Consider the following 22,367-nt stretch of genomic DNA (forward strand, 5'->3'; position numbering starts at 1 on the left):
TGCCATTCATGATCCTGGCATGGTTTAAAATACTTTTCAATCAATTTAATACTTTAGAGGTGTCGTCCTTGTTGTAATTTAGGAATCACAGCAGTTACTTTGTGCATGCTAATAATTCAGAAACAGCAATTGGATAACAACAATTTTTACTGTTTTAACAATGTTGTTTCTTGAATAAATATTGACCACCAGGAGTAACTCATCTGCTATTCTGTAGCGCCAAGGGATCTTTCCATGTCCACCTGAGAGAAGAGTTTAGTCTTCAGTTATAGGTCTTATCTGAAAGACGCAGGTATCCTTCAGCTATTTTTCTTCCTAATGTTTACCATACTTATATGATAATTTTATGTATTCCATGTATAGGAAATCCCAAGTGTCTCTGAACATCAACATTTACAAGTTTTATGTTCTGTTTGCTTTTATGTTCTAACTACCAAATTGAATAACCTCACATTTATCCACATTATCTTCCAATTGCTGTTTACTTGCATGACAGTATTCTCTCTCTCTAATGGATAAAGTGTTCAAATTCATTAAACAGCATTGAGAATCAGAAATTAATTTGTCATCTGGACTCAGTGCTGTGATTCTTACATTGATTCAAAGATCAGTCTTTGAAATCACTGAACAAATGTTGACTTCTTCAATTAAATATCCTTCTTTTCAGCTATCAAAAAATGAACAGGTGTCCACCTGTTTAACAATGGTGAATGCTCTATTGTATTAGAGTGTTGGAGAGTTTGTTTATATCATTGCAAAATGGTATCTCATTCGGGACATTTGCTTGATGTTCAGGTCCAACAGGTTGATTTAGCTCATTGGAGGTTGTTTATATATCTGTGAATTTACACTGTGAGATTGTTCTATAGGGCATTTAATAGGATTAAAGTGTTTAAAGAGATTCTTAAATGGGTGAGAATTTATATTGCTGTATAAGAAGTTAAAATAAATTAGTTTATTTCAAGACAAGTTTGACCATGTATTCATATGAGCATATAAGATAAGCTTTTTTTTCAAATATTATTTAGGTGGATTTTATTGTTCATTTGTTCCGCATTTCAAATACTTCCCAATGTTACGATAATATTCATGAGTTCTATCCAGTCGATATTGAAGATATGAGGATACATAAGGTTGTGGAGATACATAAAAGATATGGAGGGACCATGAGATCCATAGGGAAAATAGTGAGGGCATGGGGCTACAAAGGAAATATGGGGATTCGTTAAGAGGGCCAACAACCATTAAAGGGAATAGGTGGATATTGCAGTAATTAGAGGATTTCCAGCCTGCCAGTCTTGGTGCCTTTTCACCTTCATTTTCACTTTGGTCTTGCTTTGTGTGGTCCCCAAGTCCATACAGACCCCAACTCGATGGGTGTGGAGAATACCATTTGTGTGTTCTTTCAGTACTTTGAAAATTACATCACGAAATGGCCTGGCTCACTATTTCATAGGAAAATAGGAACAGGAGTAGGTCATTTAGCCCCTTGAGCCTGTTCTAGCATTCTATGAGATTATAGCTGAAATATGGACTAACTCCTTCTACCTGCCTTTAGCCCAGATCCCTGATGCTTTTGCTTAACAAAAAAGTACCTGCGTTAAATTTAAAATTAACAACCGACTTACCATCCACTGCCATTTGTAGAAGGAGTTCCAGCTCTCTACCACCCTTTGTATGTGGAAGTCCTTCCCAATATCTCTCCTGAATGGTATGTCCTAATATTTAGACTGTGCCCTCTAGTCTTAGAATCCACAACCAGTCGAAATAGTTTACCTTTATCTACTGTCTTTTCGTGTTGATATCTTGAAGACTTTGATCAGATCACCCCATAACCTTCTAAACTTAAGGGAAAACATGCTTAAATTGTACAATCTCTCCTTCCTGAGTCTATCAGAAAATCTGGCCTCAGGAATCCTGATCTTGCAGAATAACCATTTGTTTAGTAATTTACAAGTTGCCTTTTAGAAATCAAAATACATTATTTCCAGTGGTTCCCTTTTTGTCTACCCACTAAATACATCCTGTCAAACATAATTTGTCAAATGTGATTTTGCTTTTCTACAATCATGTTGACGTTCTCTGATCATATGGTTTTCTCAGTACTTTGTTAAGATTTCCTTTTGTGAGAGAGCCAAGTTGTAAATATAAAAAGAACATAATACTATTAATGGCCAATTTAATATTATTAAAATCCTCAAATGCAACAGAAAAAAGTGAATTACCTGTAGTAAATATACTGGATGTAAAACATAAAGGTTACAAAGCGAAGCTGTGACTTTATTTAAGATTGTAGCACACTGAATAGCCCAGGGGAACTCTCACTTAATCTGCTTCCATCAATTTTTGTAAGGCTTTAGATTTGATTCTTCTGAATAAGTCTGTATTTTTTTGTTTGTTCTTTTGATTTGCATATATCCTTAATTATTTTTGTGAGCAGTTAAGTGGTGGTGGTGGTCGGGGGGGAGGCACAGCAGCAATCTTCGGGAAATGGAGAGGTCACTGCTTGGTCCACAGTGCAATTAGAAATGGCAGCCGACCTCTCCAAGTGCCACATTAATCAGAGAGCTAGCACAGTTTTGGCAACACCAGAGCGCAGTGATATCTGAGTTCCCTGCAAAGTAAACAAGAATGCACTTCCATTTTGAGGCATGCTCACAGGGAAAGTAAAAAATGTTCCTGTTGTACTGGGGGAACTATGTAAGCCCCAGTGATCGGAGAGAAAGTCTCTCCAGCAGCATGTCAGGATAATAGGGCAGGTTATTGCGACTGGGTTCCACTTCTTTTGTACGTGGAACATTGGACATTTGTGATCCCACCTTTGCTCCTGCCTCCTTGCAGCTGGTGGCCTCCCTGCATGGTGAGAGGACATTCTAGTGACAGCCAAAAGCCTGGAAAAGTGATTCCAAATCTGCTTTTTAAAGGTGTAAATTGGCCACTACCTTTTGCTGGTGAGCAATTGAGCAACTAGTGGAATTCAGAAATCCTCCCATTGCCTCCCCACAAGGTTTACCATCCCTCCTCAGTCTCACTGACCCAACTACCTTTAATGATGCCATCTATGTTCTGTAACGTCCCGGCCTACGTTTCCACTTGACCCACTTTGGATGCAAGTTAGAACAGGATGGGAAATAGGTAATCAAAGAGTTTAATTATTGGTTTCTGGCCCTGACGACTGGCTGCAATGTTGGAAGAGAGTCAAAATCACCTTGAACTCATCAAGGCTAGTGAATGCATCTTCAAGTGATATTATCAATCCAGCATATCACCGACCTCTCACACTGCATCACTCACCCATTAACATGTGACTTACTTTAAAATATCCCACAGTAATCACATTCAGAAAAAATAAGATACCACATTTGTAAAATTCAACTTACAGTGGCAAAAAGATTGTTGGGCATTATTTAAGACTTAGCACACTGTTAAAAATGCACTTACCCCTGAATTTACTGGTGCTATCCCTCTGGTGTGGCAAATGGGTAACTAATGATTATGTGCCACAAATTCACGCCTTTTGAGGGATTTCAATTCTGTGCCTATTGGTGAGGTGCAGGCATAGTATGACTTGTGGAGGAGTACTGCATATTGCACAACAACATTGGCATTTCTGTATTTAACTGCACAAATCCAGTCTCCCGAAGTTGCTGTCCAGTTTATTCTCTATTATGAGTGAAACATAATAGACTGACTTTTACTCTTAGTTCAAAAGCTGTTGTGTTTTATCATTTTAACATATCAGGCTGTCCACTCTTTGGATGGATGACAATCTACATCATCTTCCCAGACGCTGACCAACTTAGAGTATGGTGAGAAATTAGAGCGAATGATGTCAGATACCGAGCAAAGCCTTTCTGAATGTTGTGACCGATAAGTCACATGTTCCAACTAAGGTCTGGATGCTGAGATAAAGTTACCTATGAGTGGCAAGAGTCATATTAATGGGTATTATTGCATGTTATCACACTTGTTATTACTTGATCTTGCCCTGTTAATATGCACTTTCCTATTCTCCCATCTGCCGCATAGAAACTAAACACTGAGAATTTCTGACATGAGAGTCAGAGCGAATGCCTGGTGACTCTAGCTCGCTGCTTGCTCCTCAGAATCTCCACCTTGGATACCTGGCACCAATATCTTGAGGCATGTTCCAAGGCAGTAGCTACATGCACTCCATATTAATTGATGAAGGCATCTGACATGTGGCAGTGTCCCATCTCATCATGGCACATCTCTGATCCACATACAATACCTTTCTGCACCTCAGTGTTGCTCCTTGGTGTGCAATAACATCTTTCATTGGAATGCTGCTGCTAGGACACACAGGCAGGGCCACACCCAAGGATTGGACCCATGCTGCATCTCAGGGCTGCTCCAGACACCAATCTGGAATGCAGAGGCTACAAGGATGTTGAACAGGGAAAATTTGGTTGGTGGTTGGTCATCAATGGAAGGTCATGGGATGCTGTGAGAGGGGCTGTGGTAATCAGGCAGTCACCTCCACTGTAGCCCCAACAAAAGGGACAGCACCTTTGTTTATTGTTAACATGACCAAACTGTAATGAGCTCAGAGTGTAATGATGAGAGCTGGAGTCACAATTCAAGATGGTGGATGGGAACATGTGGGAGTTTACTGAAGATGGCGGCCCAGAGATTGAGAGGTACAGAGGGATCTGGAGCAGGCTAAGTCTAATGTTCAGGGAGTTCAGTCTGATCTGATCTGCTTTCCGTGATTTGCTGATTGCTAAATGTGACTTGCGGAGTGATATTGGCTGTGACCATAGCCGGAGTGGGTGGATTCGTTGTCTGTTTGCCTGTTACAAAAAAAAAAGCAGGTTCCACTTCTGAGCAATGGGAGGCCCATTAAACAGCCGATTCCATCAATCATACACTTGCAGGATGTGATCATGTGTAATCATATTACTGTGTGAAATACACACAGGGTGCAACCATGTGGGATACAAATGGCTAGTCACAAACTATGTTAATCACACCACTGGCTCTTGCAAATTGCAGATAGACATCTCTGTGATGCAGATGTCAATGGAGGCAACTTTAAAAGAGGCTGCAATGGACCACGACATATATATACAGTTGATGTGGTAGGGTACACAAGGGCAGTGAACTCATTCCCTCTCAAACTGAGCTCTTACATGCAATGAAACCTTTCATTGGGAGGAGAAGGGCTCAGCTCTCAAGTAGCACTTACACCCATCTACTGTCTCTTTGTCACGTGACGTGATGCGTAATCATCAAAGAATAAGCTCCAGTGTCAAGGTGCCAAGGTGACTCATTTCATGGCCTTGTCTGAATGCTCCACATCCCAAGGATAATGTCAAGGAGGACTATGTAAAGTCATTGTTTGTAAGTGATGTTAATGCTGACTGCTCACATTGATAAGGACCTGTGTGCTTTTTCTGCTTCCCACACTGTGTCGTTACAAGTGTGACTGATGGATCCAGCCACAGCAGGAGTTATCATCACTTTTGCTGTGATGAAACAAAGATGCAGAGAAATGGAAGAGGAACAGATGTGCCACCAAGCCAAGGACCAGAAGCAATATCCAATGGATGCTGAACAGCCTCCACATGAATGCATCACAGCTGATGAAGTACAAGATGTACATGAGAGCCACAGTGTTTCATCCTTAATGTCATGTCCTCTAAATGAGTGAGGCATAATGTCAGCACAGACTGTGGATGTTCTAGGATACTGTCACTGATTGAGACCTGCAAACTGAAGGAGTGTGCTGCAATACTAACTCAGTGACCATCAAGATGACAGATGCATTGAACTTTTATGAGACTCCTTCCAATGAGCCACTGGGGACCCAATCATTCACATACAACTTCATCAAGGCTGTGACTGATGCCATTTGCACCAGATCACACCACTCTATTTCCTAGTGGCAATGTCAGTGCTGTAACCTGGCATTAGGCTTTGGCAACGTAGCTGACTTATCCCACTTGTAGGACACAATAGACTGAGCACACCTCGCATTGACAGGACAATATCATAACATGGATGAAGCTTTTCAATAGAATCAGGTTCTGTAAGTGATCTGTGACCATTGGTACCGCTTCTTACAAGTTTGTGTACTTACGGCTACTGTGAGTAGGAGATTAGGGCTAGCATCAGACACAAGGGGTACCCCAGGGACCTGGTGGGGAGTTGATGAGGTTTGGGATGATAGCATGAGAAAAATCATGAGACCTCTTAGAAAGAAACCCACTATGAAACTGTATAAAAATGACACTGCCAAAATATGATAACATTCAGCCCTATGTTACCAGGTAAGTGTGTATAGCCTGATGCCAGCCAGACCATTATATTGCGTGGTATTCTTCCTGCTGATATGATTAAATGCTTCAATTTATACAAATAATAGCAAATTTCAATGGGATGAGTTTCATTTTAGTTTTCCAGAACTCACAGTTAATTGAAGGCACAATTTTTTGTCCATTACAACTAAAAAAAAATTACTCTAGTTTTGTTGTTGAGTTTGAGAGACTCATTGACTCCTTACACTGAAACTTGGTGAAAGGACAAACATCGTTAGGCTTGTTAAATATCTACAAACTCCCAGATTAAGGGGGCCACATTCTTTTCCCCTCACTCCCACCACCTAATTCTTTTTATGATACGTCAACATCCCATTTCCAAATTTGGAAATTTTATTTGGCATTTCTGGTGAACAAATCTCATGACCCATGCAGCCATTCAATTTCCAGGTGTTATTCTCTAATAGGGAAAAAAAATCAGACATTCAAAAATTGATCTTCTAAAGAGTTTACTAGAGAACAAATGTGACTTTTTCAGCAGAAATCTACACAGTAGACTTGAAACATGGACTGTAAATAGCATTTAACTAAATAATACCTCTGAAATATTTTAATATATAATTCCCAGACTGAAAATATTAAATATCGTATAATGACAGTATAACATTAAAATGTTCAAGAATTTGATTCAGTATTTTGCTTTAGGGTCCAGGCTTTCTAATGACAAGTATCAAATAAGCTTGAGATACTGGTCTAATTATGTTCGTACTGATTGTTTCCCTTTCTTTAGAAAGAAAGTTCTCCATTTGATACACTGCATACAACAAGCAAACCTATTCTTTGGGAGCTACAAGTGCACGTTTCCTGAAGGCATTGAGTAGAGTGGTATTTCATGTTCCATACGTGCAACCTTGGGGAAAACGCATAACATGAAATTAGATTTCAATTTTTAATGATCAGGTTGTCATTGGATTGTATTAAAGATAGAAAGGTAGAAACTAGTATTCGTGACAATATTATAAAATGCTTTATAAAAAAACTCAAAGTCCTTACAAGTATATTATGTTAACATTAGTAAAGTTCAGTTCTACCACATTGTATTTTTTTGAGTCATGGAAATTTATGGGACAGCCTTCAGTTCTGTTCTGCAGTCCTCACTTTTGCTCAGTTCTGTTCAGTGCAGCCAAGAAAGAGCTATCCAGCATAATCAGGCTTTCCAATTCTTTATAACACTTTAGGTACATACCTCCAAAGAAATTCCATTATGAAGAATATTTCTGCTTCCCTCAATCCCTCTTATTTTAATTTTTAATAGTTTCTTTAAATTAATGCTCCATAGACCTCTCTGCTAGGAAAATAGATCCTCTGATCCTCATAACTAAATCTCCCCACCACCTCTTCTGCTCCATCAGCCCTGACTGGTCCAATCCTTTCCTGGAACTGGAGGTTTCTATTCATGCAAACAGGTTACTGTCGTGCTTGTAACAAGGTCAGCCAGGTGGACTGCATAGAATATGAGTTCCCTGACTGGAGTTGTTAATCTGGTCCCATGAGGGAGCCCTAGCTGACAGATACAAACAGAATTGTCAGAGGTCCAGTTCACTCTGACAGGTGGCTTGGAAAAAGCCAGATCAGTGTCAAGGACTGTCCATGTGTAAATAAAGGGTGATTTAGTAATTAGATACTGGCCTCTGTGGAGTTATTTCAGTTAAAGTCCTTGTAAATATTATCTATGCAACATCTTGTCTGATCACATCCTTCATATGGTGACAGGACTATTCCAATTGTGGCCTATTATTTTCTACGGTTCTGGCATAGTCTTCCTGGTCTTATATTCAATGCCTTGTCTAATTACAGAAAGAATTTTATACGCCTCTTTTGGGGTGGGTGAATCTGTTTTTCAATGTCCTTCTGCACTTCGACAATTTCAGTATCCTGTCATTGATTGATTGTACTTTTGCCTTGTTTCCTTCACCCTAAACACATGGTCACACTTCTTTTGATGAATTTTCACTTGAACTTCTCTGCCCACCTAAATGGTCCATTGATAAGTCCCTACAGTTTACAGCTTTCTTCCTCACTATCAACCACTCAGCTTATTTTTGTATCCATTGTAAATGTTTCAAATCATGGCCTGTACATTCAAGTCTGAGTCATTAAGTCTACACCATGAAAAGAATGAACATTATAATGAACCTTACAAATCTCGCTGGTCACTGCCTTCCAGTCACAAGAACATTGAAAGGTTGACTATTACCTTTTGCTTTCTGCCAGTGAGATGATTTCGGATCTAAGTTGCCACTCTCTCTTGGATCTCATGGGTTTTTACTTTTCTGACCAGTCTGCCATGTGAGAGCTAATGAGAGTCCTTATTATAATCTATGCAAACTCCCTTAAGCATGATGACTTTCCTTGTTATCTACTCAAATATCTTAAATAAAATTAATCAAATATGATGGAGCAAACCCAGTGCCAGGGACCTGGGTTTGATTCCAACCTCGGGCATGGAGTCTGCATGGAGTTTGCACATTTTCCCCATTTTGCGTGGGTTTCCTCTGGGTGCTGCAGTTTCCTCCCACAGTCCAAAATTGTGCAGGTTAGGTGGATTTTAGGGTTGCAGGTGGGTCCAGGTGGGATGCTCCTTGGAGAATTAGTGTGGACTCATTGGCCAAATGGCCTGCTTCCACACTGTAGATATTCTATCCATGGGATGTACCCTCAAGGCACATCTTCAGTCCACATACAGGATGTTTTTGCAGTTCAATTCTGCACCTCAGGATAAGAACATAAGAACTAGGAGCAGGAGTAGGCCATCTGGGCCTCTGGGGCCTGTTCTGCCATTCAAGAAGATCATGGCTGACCTTTTCATGGACTCAGCTCCACTTACCCGACCACTCACCATAACCTTTAATTCCTTCAAGGTTGCATAGACTGACAACCATCTTTGTAATGCTTCAGCAAGGACACTGGAAGCTTAGGGATAAGCACCCAGCTCATGAATGAGGCTGCGTCGCTAGGATCTTCACTAATTGTTGTACTGCTCACTCACTCTGAGCCTACCTGATGCTTGCAGAATCTCTGCCTTGTTTTTGTCTTGCCTTTTTGCATATAGCTCCTCAACCGGAAATGCCTGGCTTATACTACTACTACTCTTTTGCTATGCCACCTGGCATTGTTAGTTAAGGCAGTCTCTGATACTGATCCAACTGCTCTAGATGGTCATAGTCAAGCACGGTGGGCGGCACGGTGGCACAGTGGTTAGCACTGCTGCCTCACAGCGCTTGAGACCCGGGTTCAATTCCCGCCTCAGGCGACTGACTGTGTGGAGTTTGCACGTTCTCCCCGTGTCTGCGTGGGTTTCCTCCGGGTGCTCCGGTTTCCTCCCACAGTCCAAAAGATGGGCAGGGTCAGGTGAATTGGCCATGCTAAATTGCCCGTAGTGTTAGGTAAGGGGTAAATGTAGGGGTATGGGTGGGTTTCGCTTCGGCGGGTCGGTGTGGACTTGTTGGGCCGAAGGGCCTGTTTCCACACTGTAATGTAATCTGTAATCTAATCTGTAAAAAAGACCCTCTGCTCACAAGAGGTGAAGAACTGAATGGCAGGCAGTACAAAACCCGCCTTGACGCCTTCTGCCCTACTGAGGGCTGGTTCACACCTGGAATGAGACAGAGAGGTAGGTGTTACAGCAGTTGAAAACGGATGGCACAGTTATTACTGCTGATGCAGATTGGGAGATCTTTCAAGCAAGTGAGTAGGCAGAGGGCATGCAGGGCTAATGGTGTTGAATTTGGGGTTGGTGAGGGTTTGTGGGGAAGATGTTGCATGCTGAGAGTGGTAGAGCATCCTCCACATTGGGAGGTGGGTGCAGTGACAAATATGGAGTGACTGTGAGAAACTGGAGAGAAATGTTGGAAATGGTGGCATTTTCATTGGCAGAATGGAGAAGGACATTGACCTAATTCTTTAAGTGCTGGGCATTGTCCTAAACCAGTGGTAACCTCAACATGATCTGGTGTTTTGGCCTCCACTTCTGGTCCTGGGTGAAGAGTGAGTCACCTTCCCATCCAGCAGCAGCTCCTGGACCATGCCCACAAAGTGGGTGCCCATTTTCCTCAATTTACCACGTTCTGGGCCAATGTCAGGAACCATGCAGGGCAGCTCCAGACTGACAGTGCCTGGCAGACTTTTAAATATGGCACCAATACTAGGGATGCCAGTTAATTCTGGGATCACCAGTAAGTGCTTACTTGTTCTCAGAACGGCATGTGTTAAGATGAGGAGGACATTGGACGTGATATTCAACATGAGGGCTGAATAATGCGTCAAGTTTAGTAAGGTATGGGAGAAAACCTACCCAGCCTCATGGCACAAATCATTCTGCCAATATTGAGTCAACTTGCACACTGCCAAGTTAAGTCCTCTAAAATAAGGGATGTAATTCTAAAGGTGGAGCAGGAGCAGAGAGAACTGGCTGTATGTATTCATATCTTATCGTAGAAAGCAGGACTGGTTGAATGGGTGGTTAATGAAATATATAATGTCCTGGAATATTAACAGGGGCTTTGAGTACAAGAACAAGGAGGTTATGTTAATTTTGTATAATACTTTAATTTGGCCTCAAATGGAGCATTATTCTGGGTGTACATTTTTAAAAAACAGACGTGAAGGCACTGGAGAGAATGTGCAGTGTTTAGAGGGATACAGGCCAAATGCTGGCAAATTGCTCTCGGTCAGATTGGGATATCAGGTTGGCACGGACAATTTGGACCAAAAGGTCTGTTTCCATGCTGTATGACTTTATGATTCTAAGAGATTAGCTTGCATAATTGCAAAGATGAGGAACTCCACATATGTAGATAGATTGGAAAAGTTGGGACTTTATCTCAGAGATGAGATGTTTGGATGAAATTTGTTGAACGTATTCAAAATCATAATTGATATGGATGGGATAGATAAAGGTGAAAATGGGGAATAGATTTTAGGAAATTGGCAAAAGAAGCAATGGAGACATGAGGAGAAGCTTTTTCGAGCAGCAAGAGGTTTATATCTGGAATGTGCTGTCTGAGAATGTACTGGAAGCAGATGCAATTGAATCATTCAAATGTGAGTTGGATTATTATCTGAAAAGGAGGAATGTGCAAGATTATGAAGAGAAGACTGTGGAAATGCACTAAATGCAAAACTCAGTCAGGGAGCTGAGGGTGTAAATGTGCTTTAATAATTCTCTGATTCTGTGGTTTGAAGCTGTTCTGGGCACAGGCGTAGCCACTCACTGATTTCAGAGGTAAGGCTCTATAGAAATGGAGAATTAAAAAGGTGGAACTTTGTCAAGTCAGAAAATTAGAAGTTTTTCAATACCAATGATATGAATATAATTAAACTGATTTCCCAAATTGCTATCATAGAATACTTTTCACAGTTAATTACTCCCCTTATGTTTTCACTGACATTCAAACAGATCAATTTTAAAAAGCACAGCTTGCAAACAATAGAAAGCTCTTATTCCCTGAAATGAAATAATATATTTATAATATATATAATGCAGATTCAATTTATTTTTCTATTATGTAGTAAATTGATGACTTTTCAATACATTACTGAAGATCGATTTTTCATAACTTAAATCTTGTCAATGTAATTATAACATAACATTATAATAATTGACAATTTTTTGAAAGATGTGCGTGTCAAAAGTTGAGTGTCACAAATAATTTATTTTTGCGGAATGGCACATTTCCATTTTAATCAAGACTGAACATGATGAATGATTCCAAAGCATACCTAAATTAGATTGTGATGCTTTACTGAGGTTTCCTTTCACTATTAAAAGAAAAATACTATAATTTTGAAAGTAAGGTAAAAATTAAGTGAGATGTTAGAAGAGTAGAAGCATTTATGCTAAACATCATAAAAATTAAAACCAATTCAATTTACAACTCCATCTCTATACAAATAAATACTGATAATAAATTAGTAGTGACATTTTTATAAAAGTGTAAAAATTACTGCATAGATCTCTAAATTTATCTATTAATCTTTATAAACACAAATATTCTATGACTTAATTAGAGTAAATTATACTCGTAAACACCTATTTTACATCTAGTTATTTACAAATTGCATGCACATATAAAATTGCATATGCATGGGGGCATTCAGGTTGTCCCTTGAAATGAACTACGGAAGTTAGTTTAATCGTGATCAGTAATTATTGCACTAGCTGAAGGCTTGCATGGATAAATTAAAGTTTTTTTTATCACTATCCCCACTTTCCCTTCATCTAAGTTATGTAGTACAATTTCTAATAAAGAACAAACAAAGAAAATTTACAGCCCAGGAACAGGCCCTTTGGCCCTCCAAGCCTGAGCCGATCCAATCTACTGTCTAAACCTATCACCCAATTCCTAAGCATCTGTATCCCTTTGCTCCCCACCTACTCATGCATCTGTCCAGATGCACCTTAAATGAATCTACCATGCTTGCCTCGACTACCTCTGCTGGCAATGTATTCCAGGCACCTACCACCCTCTGTGTAAAGTACTTGCCATGTATATCCCCCTTAAACATTTCATCTCTCACCTTGAATGTGTGACCTCTAGTTATTGAATCCCTCACCCTGGGAAAAAACGTTCATCTCTATCTACCCTGTTTATACTTCATGATTTCATAGACCTCAATCAGGACCCCCTCAATCTCCTTTTTTCTAATGAAAACAATCCTAACCTACTCAACCTCTCTTCATAGTTAGCCCCTTCCATACCAGGCAACATCCTCGTAAACCTTCTCTGCATCCTCTCCAAAGCATTCACATCCTTTTGGTAATATGGCGACCAGAACTGTACACAGTATTCTAAATGCGGCCGAACCAATTTCTTGTAAAATTTTAACATGACCTGCCAGCTCTTATACTCAATATCCAATGAAGGCAAGCAAGCCATATGCCTTTTTGACCACTCAATCCACCTGTGCAGCCACCTTCAGGGTACAATGGACCTGAACTCCCGGATCTCTCTGCTCATCAACTTTTCCCAATGTTCTTCCGTTTACAGTATAGCTCGCTCTAGAATTAGATTTCCCATGTAAAATTAAATGTTGGTGGTACATACACATTTATAATTTGTACCTTTTTAATGTTGTTTGCAGTTTATTTACAATGATTATCAGCATCAGCTTTATATGGGCCTGTGGTAATGCTAACTTGTTTTTTGGAAGTCTCATTCCATATGGAACACCACACCATATGATGTGCTACAGGTTGAAAACGTTAATTTCTCCATCATTTGTCTATTATACTGATAAGTATCTCACATTGGTTAGAGGGGGAATCTATCACGATAGCCGTGCCTTTGTGATATTAAAAGCATTTGCTTTAAAATACACTGAACAGCCTTTATTTGTTTATCCAGATCTTGGTGAATGGGATTGCATTTTTTCTTATGTACATGTTTTGGGATTGTGTTGTTGGAGATGTGGGACAGAACCTATGTACTTTTTCTCTTCAACCTGTGACAGTCATGTGTGAGATCTTTCCACATGATAGATCGGCAATTGCATAGTCCAAGGCTATTTCCCTGCTCTTGATTTTAGGTATGGTCACATTCTTCAGCCATAACAGCTTGCTCCTTGTTGGCTGTCACCTCCAAGAAAATGACTGTATCCTATTGTGTTGTCTCCAAGGTGGAACAATTATCTGTGGAGATATGAGGGAAAAAAGAACCATTGAATTCATGGTCATTGTGCATAAACTGAAGGCATTATCACACTGACCTTACAAATTATTTGAACATCAATTATTAATAGTGAACATATAAAAAAGCAAGTGATTATGGACCAAAATTTCTGTTTTTTAAGATGTTGCACATAGTTTATTGCAATGCATATTGTACAGTGTGTCATATCAAATACGTTGTATAGAAGTAACAGTTCATGGTTTCATAAAATAATTAATATTTAGCATTCAGCAGAATAAGGATTCTGAAGACATATCAGAGAATTATCTGTGTTATTTTGTTTATCTTATTTTTCTTGTGTTTTATGGATGCTTTTCTGTCATTTGTATGTTTTCTATATGATTTTTACCTTGCAATAGATTGTAAGTCAATAAAGCATTGATAGTAATTTGAATTGTTTTCCAAAACTATTTCACACATCTTTATTTACAAATAACAGAAATAAATATGTGAGGGTTTGTGAAAATTCTCATAAAAGTGTCAATTAAAATAGAATGGTGCTGCAGTACTTCGAATAGTGCCCTGGTTTCTTTCCTTTAACCCAAACTTCAGTTGACTGTCCTCAATACAATGTGCAGATTTAGATCTAACATTAATCTTTATTTGGAATGAATTGCCAGAATAATCCCATGTTTTATATTTTGATCTAATAAATTATTGCTGCAATTGGAAAAAAAAATTCTATTATTTGTGCTCCTATTTCCACTGTTTAACTGTTATTTAAAAGGATAGAAAAGAATGTTCGATTGTAAGCCACAAGACTAGATAAATATTCATTTGATCCTCAGATTGTGCTAACCTGGCTGATTGGGATATAGGATCTGGGTATGAATAGGTGACCAAAAATTAGCTGTTATCCTCCTCTGGAGCATTATCCATTGGTAGAAAGTGCACAACTGTGTCAGGGTGGCAACATTGGGCTTGGCTTTAATGCATTCTATAGCTGAGCATTCTGAAGAAATTGCCTGAGTTCAAATGTGAGTCACCTAGAAGAGGTGCTGCACATCTAGCACTTTGGAGCTGTATCACAAACTCAATCAACTCATTTGGGATAGAATGGAAGAAATCTGGGAAGGGCCAAAGAGCAAAGAAGAAAACATTTTTTTTCTCAATCAAGTGGTTAATTTTCAGTAGGTGAAAGGATAAATGTCAAAAACATTTACAGATCATTGAAGGCCAACACTTGCTGTTGGCAAATGTCCTATTCTATTCAGCTGGAATATTTGGAAAAGAAGATTTTCAAGTAATGTTTAGAAAATTGACATCTGGTTTTCTCCAAGATATTTTCTGAGAATCAAACACTGGTGGCAGGACTGGTTTGTCCAATCAGTGCCATATTCGACATTTCTACCCAAGTTATAGCTATGGAGTGTGAGAACCAACAAGGAAACTCCAGCTACTGATCTTGCCTATAATCTTCAATCTTTGTGTAAATCTTTGTTGTAATTCTTAATTTTATTAATACCCTTTCAGCTATTACTTAATTTTCTTTTGCTGTTTTCTCTGACTTAAAACATAGAATGCTCTCAGCTCTTCGTTCTCTGCATCCTTACTGCCCTGAAACAATTTACAAGGTTTCAAGAATGCAGAACCAATTATTTCTGTCAGTCCTGTTGTGTCCTACAATCTGCATCTTTTTAAACCTAAAACTTGTGTTCACATAACCACTATTTCTTAATTTCTAGAATAAAAGTTTTGGTCACCAGTCAGGAATCTAGATATTAAAATATATTTCTAATAATTAGAAATAATAACTACAAATGAACTATTTAGAATAAATAACTTATTTTCTACCTGGATGGCAAAAGCCAAAAGAAGACATGGAACATAGGCAAAAAAAAAATTGTTTTTGACTGCAGCATTTAAAAGCTAGATTTTTTGAATAGTGTTATATTATTTTTGATGTAAAAAGAACAGAAATTTATTTGTAGCTCTTGTAACTTGGAAGGAAATTGTGTTTCCAAAGTTGCCTGAAGTGTTTTATTAACTACCAATTGGCTGGTCAAGAATTGTATCAAAAATTTCATCTAGATATATTTCAAAAAGAGAAAAATTGAAATTGGAAAACAAAGTGTTTCTTAATCATCCACTTTGTGAAAAAATGACTTTGCTTGTATTTCTATTATATTATGAAACCATTCAGATTACTTCACTTACAACGTCTCACTGTCATGAGTAAAGGCACAACATACATTGCAATAATATGGAATCCAAATCTTTCAAAGGACAGGGTAATATTTTTGGTCTATTATCAGTTGCTTTGTCATGTTTGACTATTGATGTTCAGTATTTTGCAAAGCTTTGTTGTCATGAAGTCCTTCAGTTTATGTATGATCAAACATGAATTAAACACAATCCAGTTTTCCTTATGTCTCCACAGATGGATTTTTCATATCTTGCTCAATAAATGAATCAAAATGAAGCAATCATGATCCCAGAAGAAAAAAAAAATCTCTGGGGAGCAGATGAAGCAAAAGGTGTGTAAATGAAGTCAATGTTGGAAGTAAATTCTTGAGCACAAAGTCAACTATATGGAATTTTCCATCGGGAGACACCAAAGCTTAGAGGAAACTACAAGCCAAAGATTTCAGGTTTACTTCTCAAAACATAATCAGAAGGTATACAGGATGAACATAACATAAATAGACGCTAGAAGAGGTAATTTGGCCCTTCACCTTTCAACATGATTATTACGAAACACTTACATCAACTCCACCTTCCTGCATTAAACATAATCATTGATTCCTTTGGTACCCAAGAAACTATTTACCTCCATTTTAAAAATAGGCAACAATAGGCAGGTGCAAAAAGTAATCAGGACAGTTAATAGAATTTTATATTTTATTGCAAGGGGAATAAAGTCATTGATGCATACAGCATAGAAATAGGCCCTTTAGCCCACCATGTCTATGCCAATCAACAAACACTAAACCATAGTAGTCCTACTTGCCTGCACTTGATGAAAAGTCTGCTATACCCTGACATTTTAAATACTCATCCAGATGCTTCTTAAATGATATGAAAATATCTGTCTCCACCACCCTCTCAGGCAACTTGTTCCACACTCTGTGGTAGAAATTCTCAGATCTCCTCTAAACAACTCGCTCCACACCTTAAACGTATGCCTTCTGTTCACCATAGTGGGATTTGAAGCAATAACCAGACAGCATCAATCTGAGCCTCTGCATTAGCAGTTCAGTGACCTTACCACTACACCACCACAACCCAATGAATTGAATGCAAGAATAGTGAGGAAACATTTCAATGAGTCAGGGCATTAGTGAGCTCACGTCTGGTGTAATGACTACAGTACTGGTTACCGTAATTACAGGATGATGTTAATGCATTGAAAGTTGTTCAGTCTTTCTAGTAAAGGTTTACTAGACTCGTACCTGAAATGAGGGAATTGCTTTATGCTGACAGGATAGTTAGGCTAAGTTTGTATCCTCTAAAATTTCGAAGAATCAGCGGTGACTTAATTGAAGTATGTAAAATCTTGAGGGGACTTGACTAGGTGGATGTTGAAAGGATGTTTTCTCTTGTGGGAGAATCTAGAACTAGGGGTCATAGCTTAAAAATAAGGGGTCTCAAATTGAAGACAGAGATGTGAAAACATTTTTTTCTCTCAGAGGTTTATGAGGTTTAGGAATTCCCCTGTCCAAAAGGCAGTGGATGCAGAATCTCTAAATATTTTTAAGGTAGATTATTACTGAAAAACAAAAACCTGTGGATGCTGGAAATCAGAAACAAAAACAGAAATTGTTAAAAAAGTACAGCAGGTCTGGCAAAAGGATAGTCACTGGACCTGAAACATTAACTCTTCACAGATGCTGCTAGACCTGCTGAGTTTCCCCAGCATTTTCTGTTTTGGTTGTTGTAGATATGTTATTGATTTCCAAGGAGAGGAAAGATCACTGGGGATATGCAGGAATAAAGAGCTCAGGTTAAAATCATATCATCAGCGATCTTATTGAATAGCAGAGACAGCTTGAAAGGCAGGGTAGCCTACAGTTGTTCTTTGTTTGTATGAACTGAGCATCCATAGCTCTCTGGAATAGATTGCTCCAAAAATACATAATCCTTTGGATAATGGAATTTCTCTTTATCTCAGTCTTAAATGGTTGACCCCAAATTCTAAGATTGTCATACAATATCTGATTTTCCACAACCACTGAATGTCATAGGCAATGGCAAGTCAGTTGGAAAAATTATGACGAGATGGGAAGAATTAGATTCACCGTGTTGAGAAAAAGAACTCTAATTTTCTGCCCAAGATTTAAGTGATGAGATGAGAACCTTGCGTTTGAGCAGTAGAGGCCTATTTGCATTAATCCCTTATTAGTACTTATTGTCACTTCATTTCTCTACAGTCATTGTGGAGAGAAACTAAATGGTAACAATTCTAGACATGAAAGTTTGAGCAGGTACCAGGCAGCTCCAGCTTGCCTCGTGTTCCTCCAGGCCTCTGTCTTGGCCAGCAATTCCCAACATTTCAGGGTACACACCATGGACAATGAAAGCATGCACCCACCTTCATGGAGGTTGGCAATGGACAAGCAGCAACCTCCCTACATCATCATGGGACATGTCTGACTCACTTTTCTTATGGACTAGGCCAGACCATTCAAAACATTCTTAAGCAGGCAGCCACAGACCATAACTTTGCAATTTGTTTTGATAAGTGTACAGTAAAAATTGCCCAGAGTAAGTTAGCTAGGTTGACTACTAGATTTTAAAACAGACAAAAATTTATTCACATAATTACACAATGAAACACAAAGAACAGAATAAGGAACCCGTACAGAACTCAACCTATCCAACTAGACTTAATTATGCTGTTCCAAATATACACAACAGTCCCAATAAGCAATCTTCCTTTATAAACCAATATAAATGGAACACATGCTTACAGGTTGAAGTTGAAGGGCAGAAAGAGAGAGAGAGAGTTTCCACACAGCTTCCGGTTGAACTTCCAACAGGTTCAAGACTGAACTAAAATTGCTCAGCTCAGCTAGAGAGCTGACCACTCCTCTTTCATTATACAGGTCACTTCTAAAACATGACCACTTTGGCCTGAAATCTCATTTGTTTACGTATAAACAAAAGGCCTCGAAAAATTCTTTTCATCTCTCTACCAAACCAGACTGATCAAACCCTGGCCCGGTTTATTGCCGCTCTGAAAAAAATCAAGGACAGAGTCCTTGAGCCAAGGAACAGCTTTTAGAAAAAAAAGTGAATAGCTTTGTGACACTTTAATGTAGCACTTCAGAGCCCATTGCCACCTTTCATTGTCATGTTGATGCCATACTGCTTTGTGCACCCAACTCATACACTGGAGCAAGCTGTCCTAGGGCATGTAGCTTGCTCTTTTAGCACTCACTCATTTGCATCTACTTGGATGCTGCCAGCAGCTCTGCCTTGCCATTTTGTGCTCTGCTGCCTCGTTCAGAACTTACATTACAGGCTCACGGTACTTCTGTCTTACTTTGCCTTTTAGTGCAGATGAAAAGTCAGGCTTATCATAGTTGCCAGTAGTGATCAGACAAGGGTAGATGTGTTAGTCTACCTCATTGTGCTATATCAATGTCACACCAACACCATGTACCAGCAGATTACATGGCACACATATTGAATGGACTCCAGCCAAACGGCCATATCTCAAAGCCTAAGGGGAGTAATTCTTTGTAAAGTTAAAAGTTTCAGTCATGGGGTACTGGACTGTAAGTTTAGTCCATTGTCTGAAGTTAGTCCAAGGGTTTGGACAAAAGTATTCAAGCTGCAAATATTCATTTTAGTTACCGAAGTCATAATCACCTTGCACGGTTCCACAGCCTGCAGGAGCTGCTCACTTCACATCGGAAAAATGTCCATGACATTATCCTGTTTGCAGTGCTCGTTTTCTTCAGTACTGTGGGGATGGGGTGGGAGATTGTTACATGTAATCTCCTGCTGTGCATGCACCACCATATGTCTGATATAAATCAATGATATGTAAGGTCCATATAAAAGCATCCTGTTATCTTCCCTGTTGGAGCACCCCATTTCTCTGTGTTCTGAGGTCACTGTTCAAATGTTATTTGTATTTACTCTGACAGTTGAATGATCACATGACTGAGGAGCTGCTTTGTTTCTGATATTGTCCACAGAGACTGATTAGAATCGTCCCCAATAAATCCAGACACAGAAGCTGTGGTTATCCCTTTGGCCATCACAATAAATGCTGCTACATGAATGGACAAGCAACACATACACCTGGAAGCCAGGAGTTGCATCAACCTCCAAAGGAAGTGGTGTAGCCTCCTAATACAGTCATAGTGTCATAGAGATGTACAGCATGGAAACAGACCCTTCAGTCCAATCCGTCCATGCTGACTAGATATTCCAACCCAATCTAGTCCCACCTGCCAGCACTCGCCACATATCCCTCCAAACCCTTCCTATTCTTATACCCATCCCAATGGCCTCTTAACTGTTGCAATTGTACCAGCCTGCACCACTTCCCCTGGTAGCTCATTCCATACACATACCATCCTCTGAGTGAAAAAGTTGCCCCTTAGGTTTCTTTTATATCTTTCCCCTCTCACCCTAAACACATGCCCTTTAGTTCTGGACTCCCTCACCCCAGGGAAAAGACTTTGTCTATTTATCCTATCCATGCCCCTCATAATTTGGTAAACCTCTATCAGGTAACCGCTCAGCCTCTGATGCTCCAGGGAAAACAGCCCCAGCCTCTCCCTATAGCTCAAATCCTCCAACCCTGGAAACATCCTTGTAAATCTCTTCTGAACCCTTTCAGGTTTCACAACATCTTTCTGATAGGATGGAGATCAGAATTGCATGCAATATTCCAAAAGTGGCCTAACCAATATCCTGTACAGCCGCAACATGACCTCCCAACTCCTGAACTCAATACTCTGACCAATAAAGGAAAGCATACCAAACGCCTTCTTCCCTATCCTATCTACCTGGGACTCCACTTTCAAGGAGCTATGAACCTGCACTCCAAGGTCTCTTGGTTCAGCAACACTCCCTCGGACCTTACCATTAAATGTAGAAGTCCTGCTAAGATTTGCTTTCCCAAAATGCAGGACCTCACATTATCTGAATTAAAATCCATCTGCCACTTCTCAGCCTATTGGCCCATCTGATCAAGATCCTGTTATAATCTGAGGTAACCTTCTTCACTGTCCACTACACCTTCAATTTTGGTGTCATCTACAAACTTACTAACTATATCTCTTATGCTCACATCCAAATCATTTATATAAATGATGAAAAGTAGAGGACTCAGCACCGATCCTTGTGGCACTCCACTGGTCACAGGCCTCCATTCTGAAAGACAACCCTCCACCACCAGCCTCTGTCTTCTACCTTTGAGCCAGTTCTATATCCAAATAGTTCTCCCTGTATTTCATGAGATCTAACCTTGCTAACCAGTCTCCCATGGGAAATCTTGTCGAACGCCTTACTGAAGTCCATATAGATCACATCTACTGCTCTGTCCTCATCAATCCTCTTTGTCACTTCTTCAAAAAATTCAATCAAGTTCATGAGACACGATTTCCCACGCACAAAGCTATGTTGACAATTCCTAATCAGTCCTTGCCCTTCCAAATACATGTACATCCAGTCCCTCAGGAATTCCTCCAACAACTTGCCCGCCACTGATGTCAGGCTCTCTGTTCTTTAGTTCCCTGGCTTGTCATTACCACCCTTCTTAAACAGTGGCACCATGTTAGCCAACCTCCAGCCTTCCAACACCTCACCTGTGACTATCGATGATACAAATATCTCAGCAAGGGGCCCAGCAATCACTTCCTTAGCATCCCACAGAGTTCGAGGGTACACTTCAGTAAGGTGTTCGACAAGGTTCCCCATGGGAGACTGATTAACAAGGTTAGATCTCACGGAGTACAGGTGGAACTAGCCATTTGGATACAGAACTGGCTCAAAGGTAGAAGACAGAGGGTGGTGGTGGAGGGTTGTCTTTCAGACTGGAGGCCTGTGACCAGTGGAGTACCACAAGGATCGGTGGTGGGCCCTCTACTTTTTGTCATTTACATAAATGATTTCGATGTGAGCATAAGAGGTACAGTTAGTAAGTTTGCAGATGACACCAAAATTGGAGGTTAGTGGACAGTGAAGAGGGTTGCCTCAGATTACAACAGGATCTGGACCAGATGGGCCAATGGGCTGAGAAGTGGCACATGGAGTTTAATTCAGATAAATGCGAGGTGCTGCATTTTGGGAAAGCAAATTTTAGCAAGACTTATACACTTAATGGTAAGGTCCTAGGGAATGTTGCCGAACCAAGAGACCTTGGAGTGCAGGTTCATAGCTCCTTGAAAGTGGAGTC

General features: G+C 39.7%; 1 protein-coding gene across 1 annotated transcript in view; it reads right to left on the reverse strand.

The window, feature by feature from the left end:
* The window catches only part of LOC122556621 (short transient receptor potential channel 7-like), a 148,632-nt gene that overhangs the window by 46,923 nt on the left and 79,342 nt on the right, over positions 1-22,367 (reverse strand). The gene's annotated exons all lie outside the window — the stretch shown is intronic.

Source organism: Chiloscyllium plagiosum, chromosome 14 (genome assembly GCF_004010195.1).
Source record: "Chiloscyllium plagiosum isolate BGI_BamShark_2017 chromosome 14, ASM401019v2, whole genome shotgun sequence".
Classification (NCBI taxonomy): Eukaryota; Metazoa; Chordata; class Chondrichthyes; order Orectolobiformes; family Hemiscylliidae; genus Chiloscyllium; species Chiloscyllium plagiosum.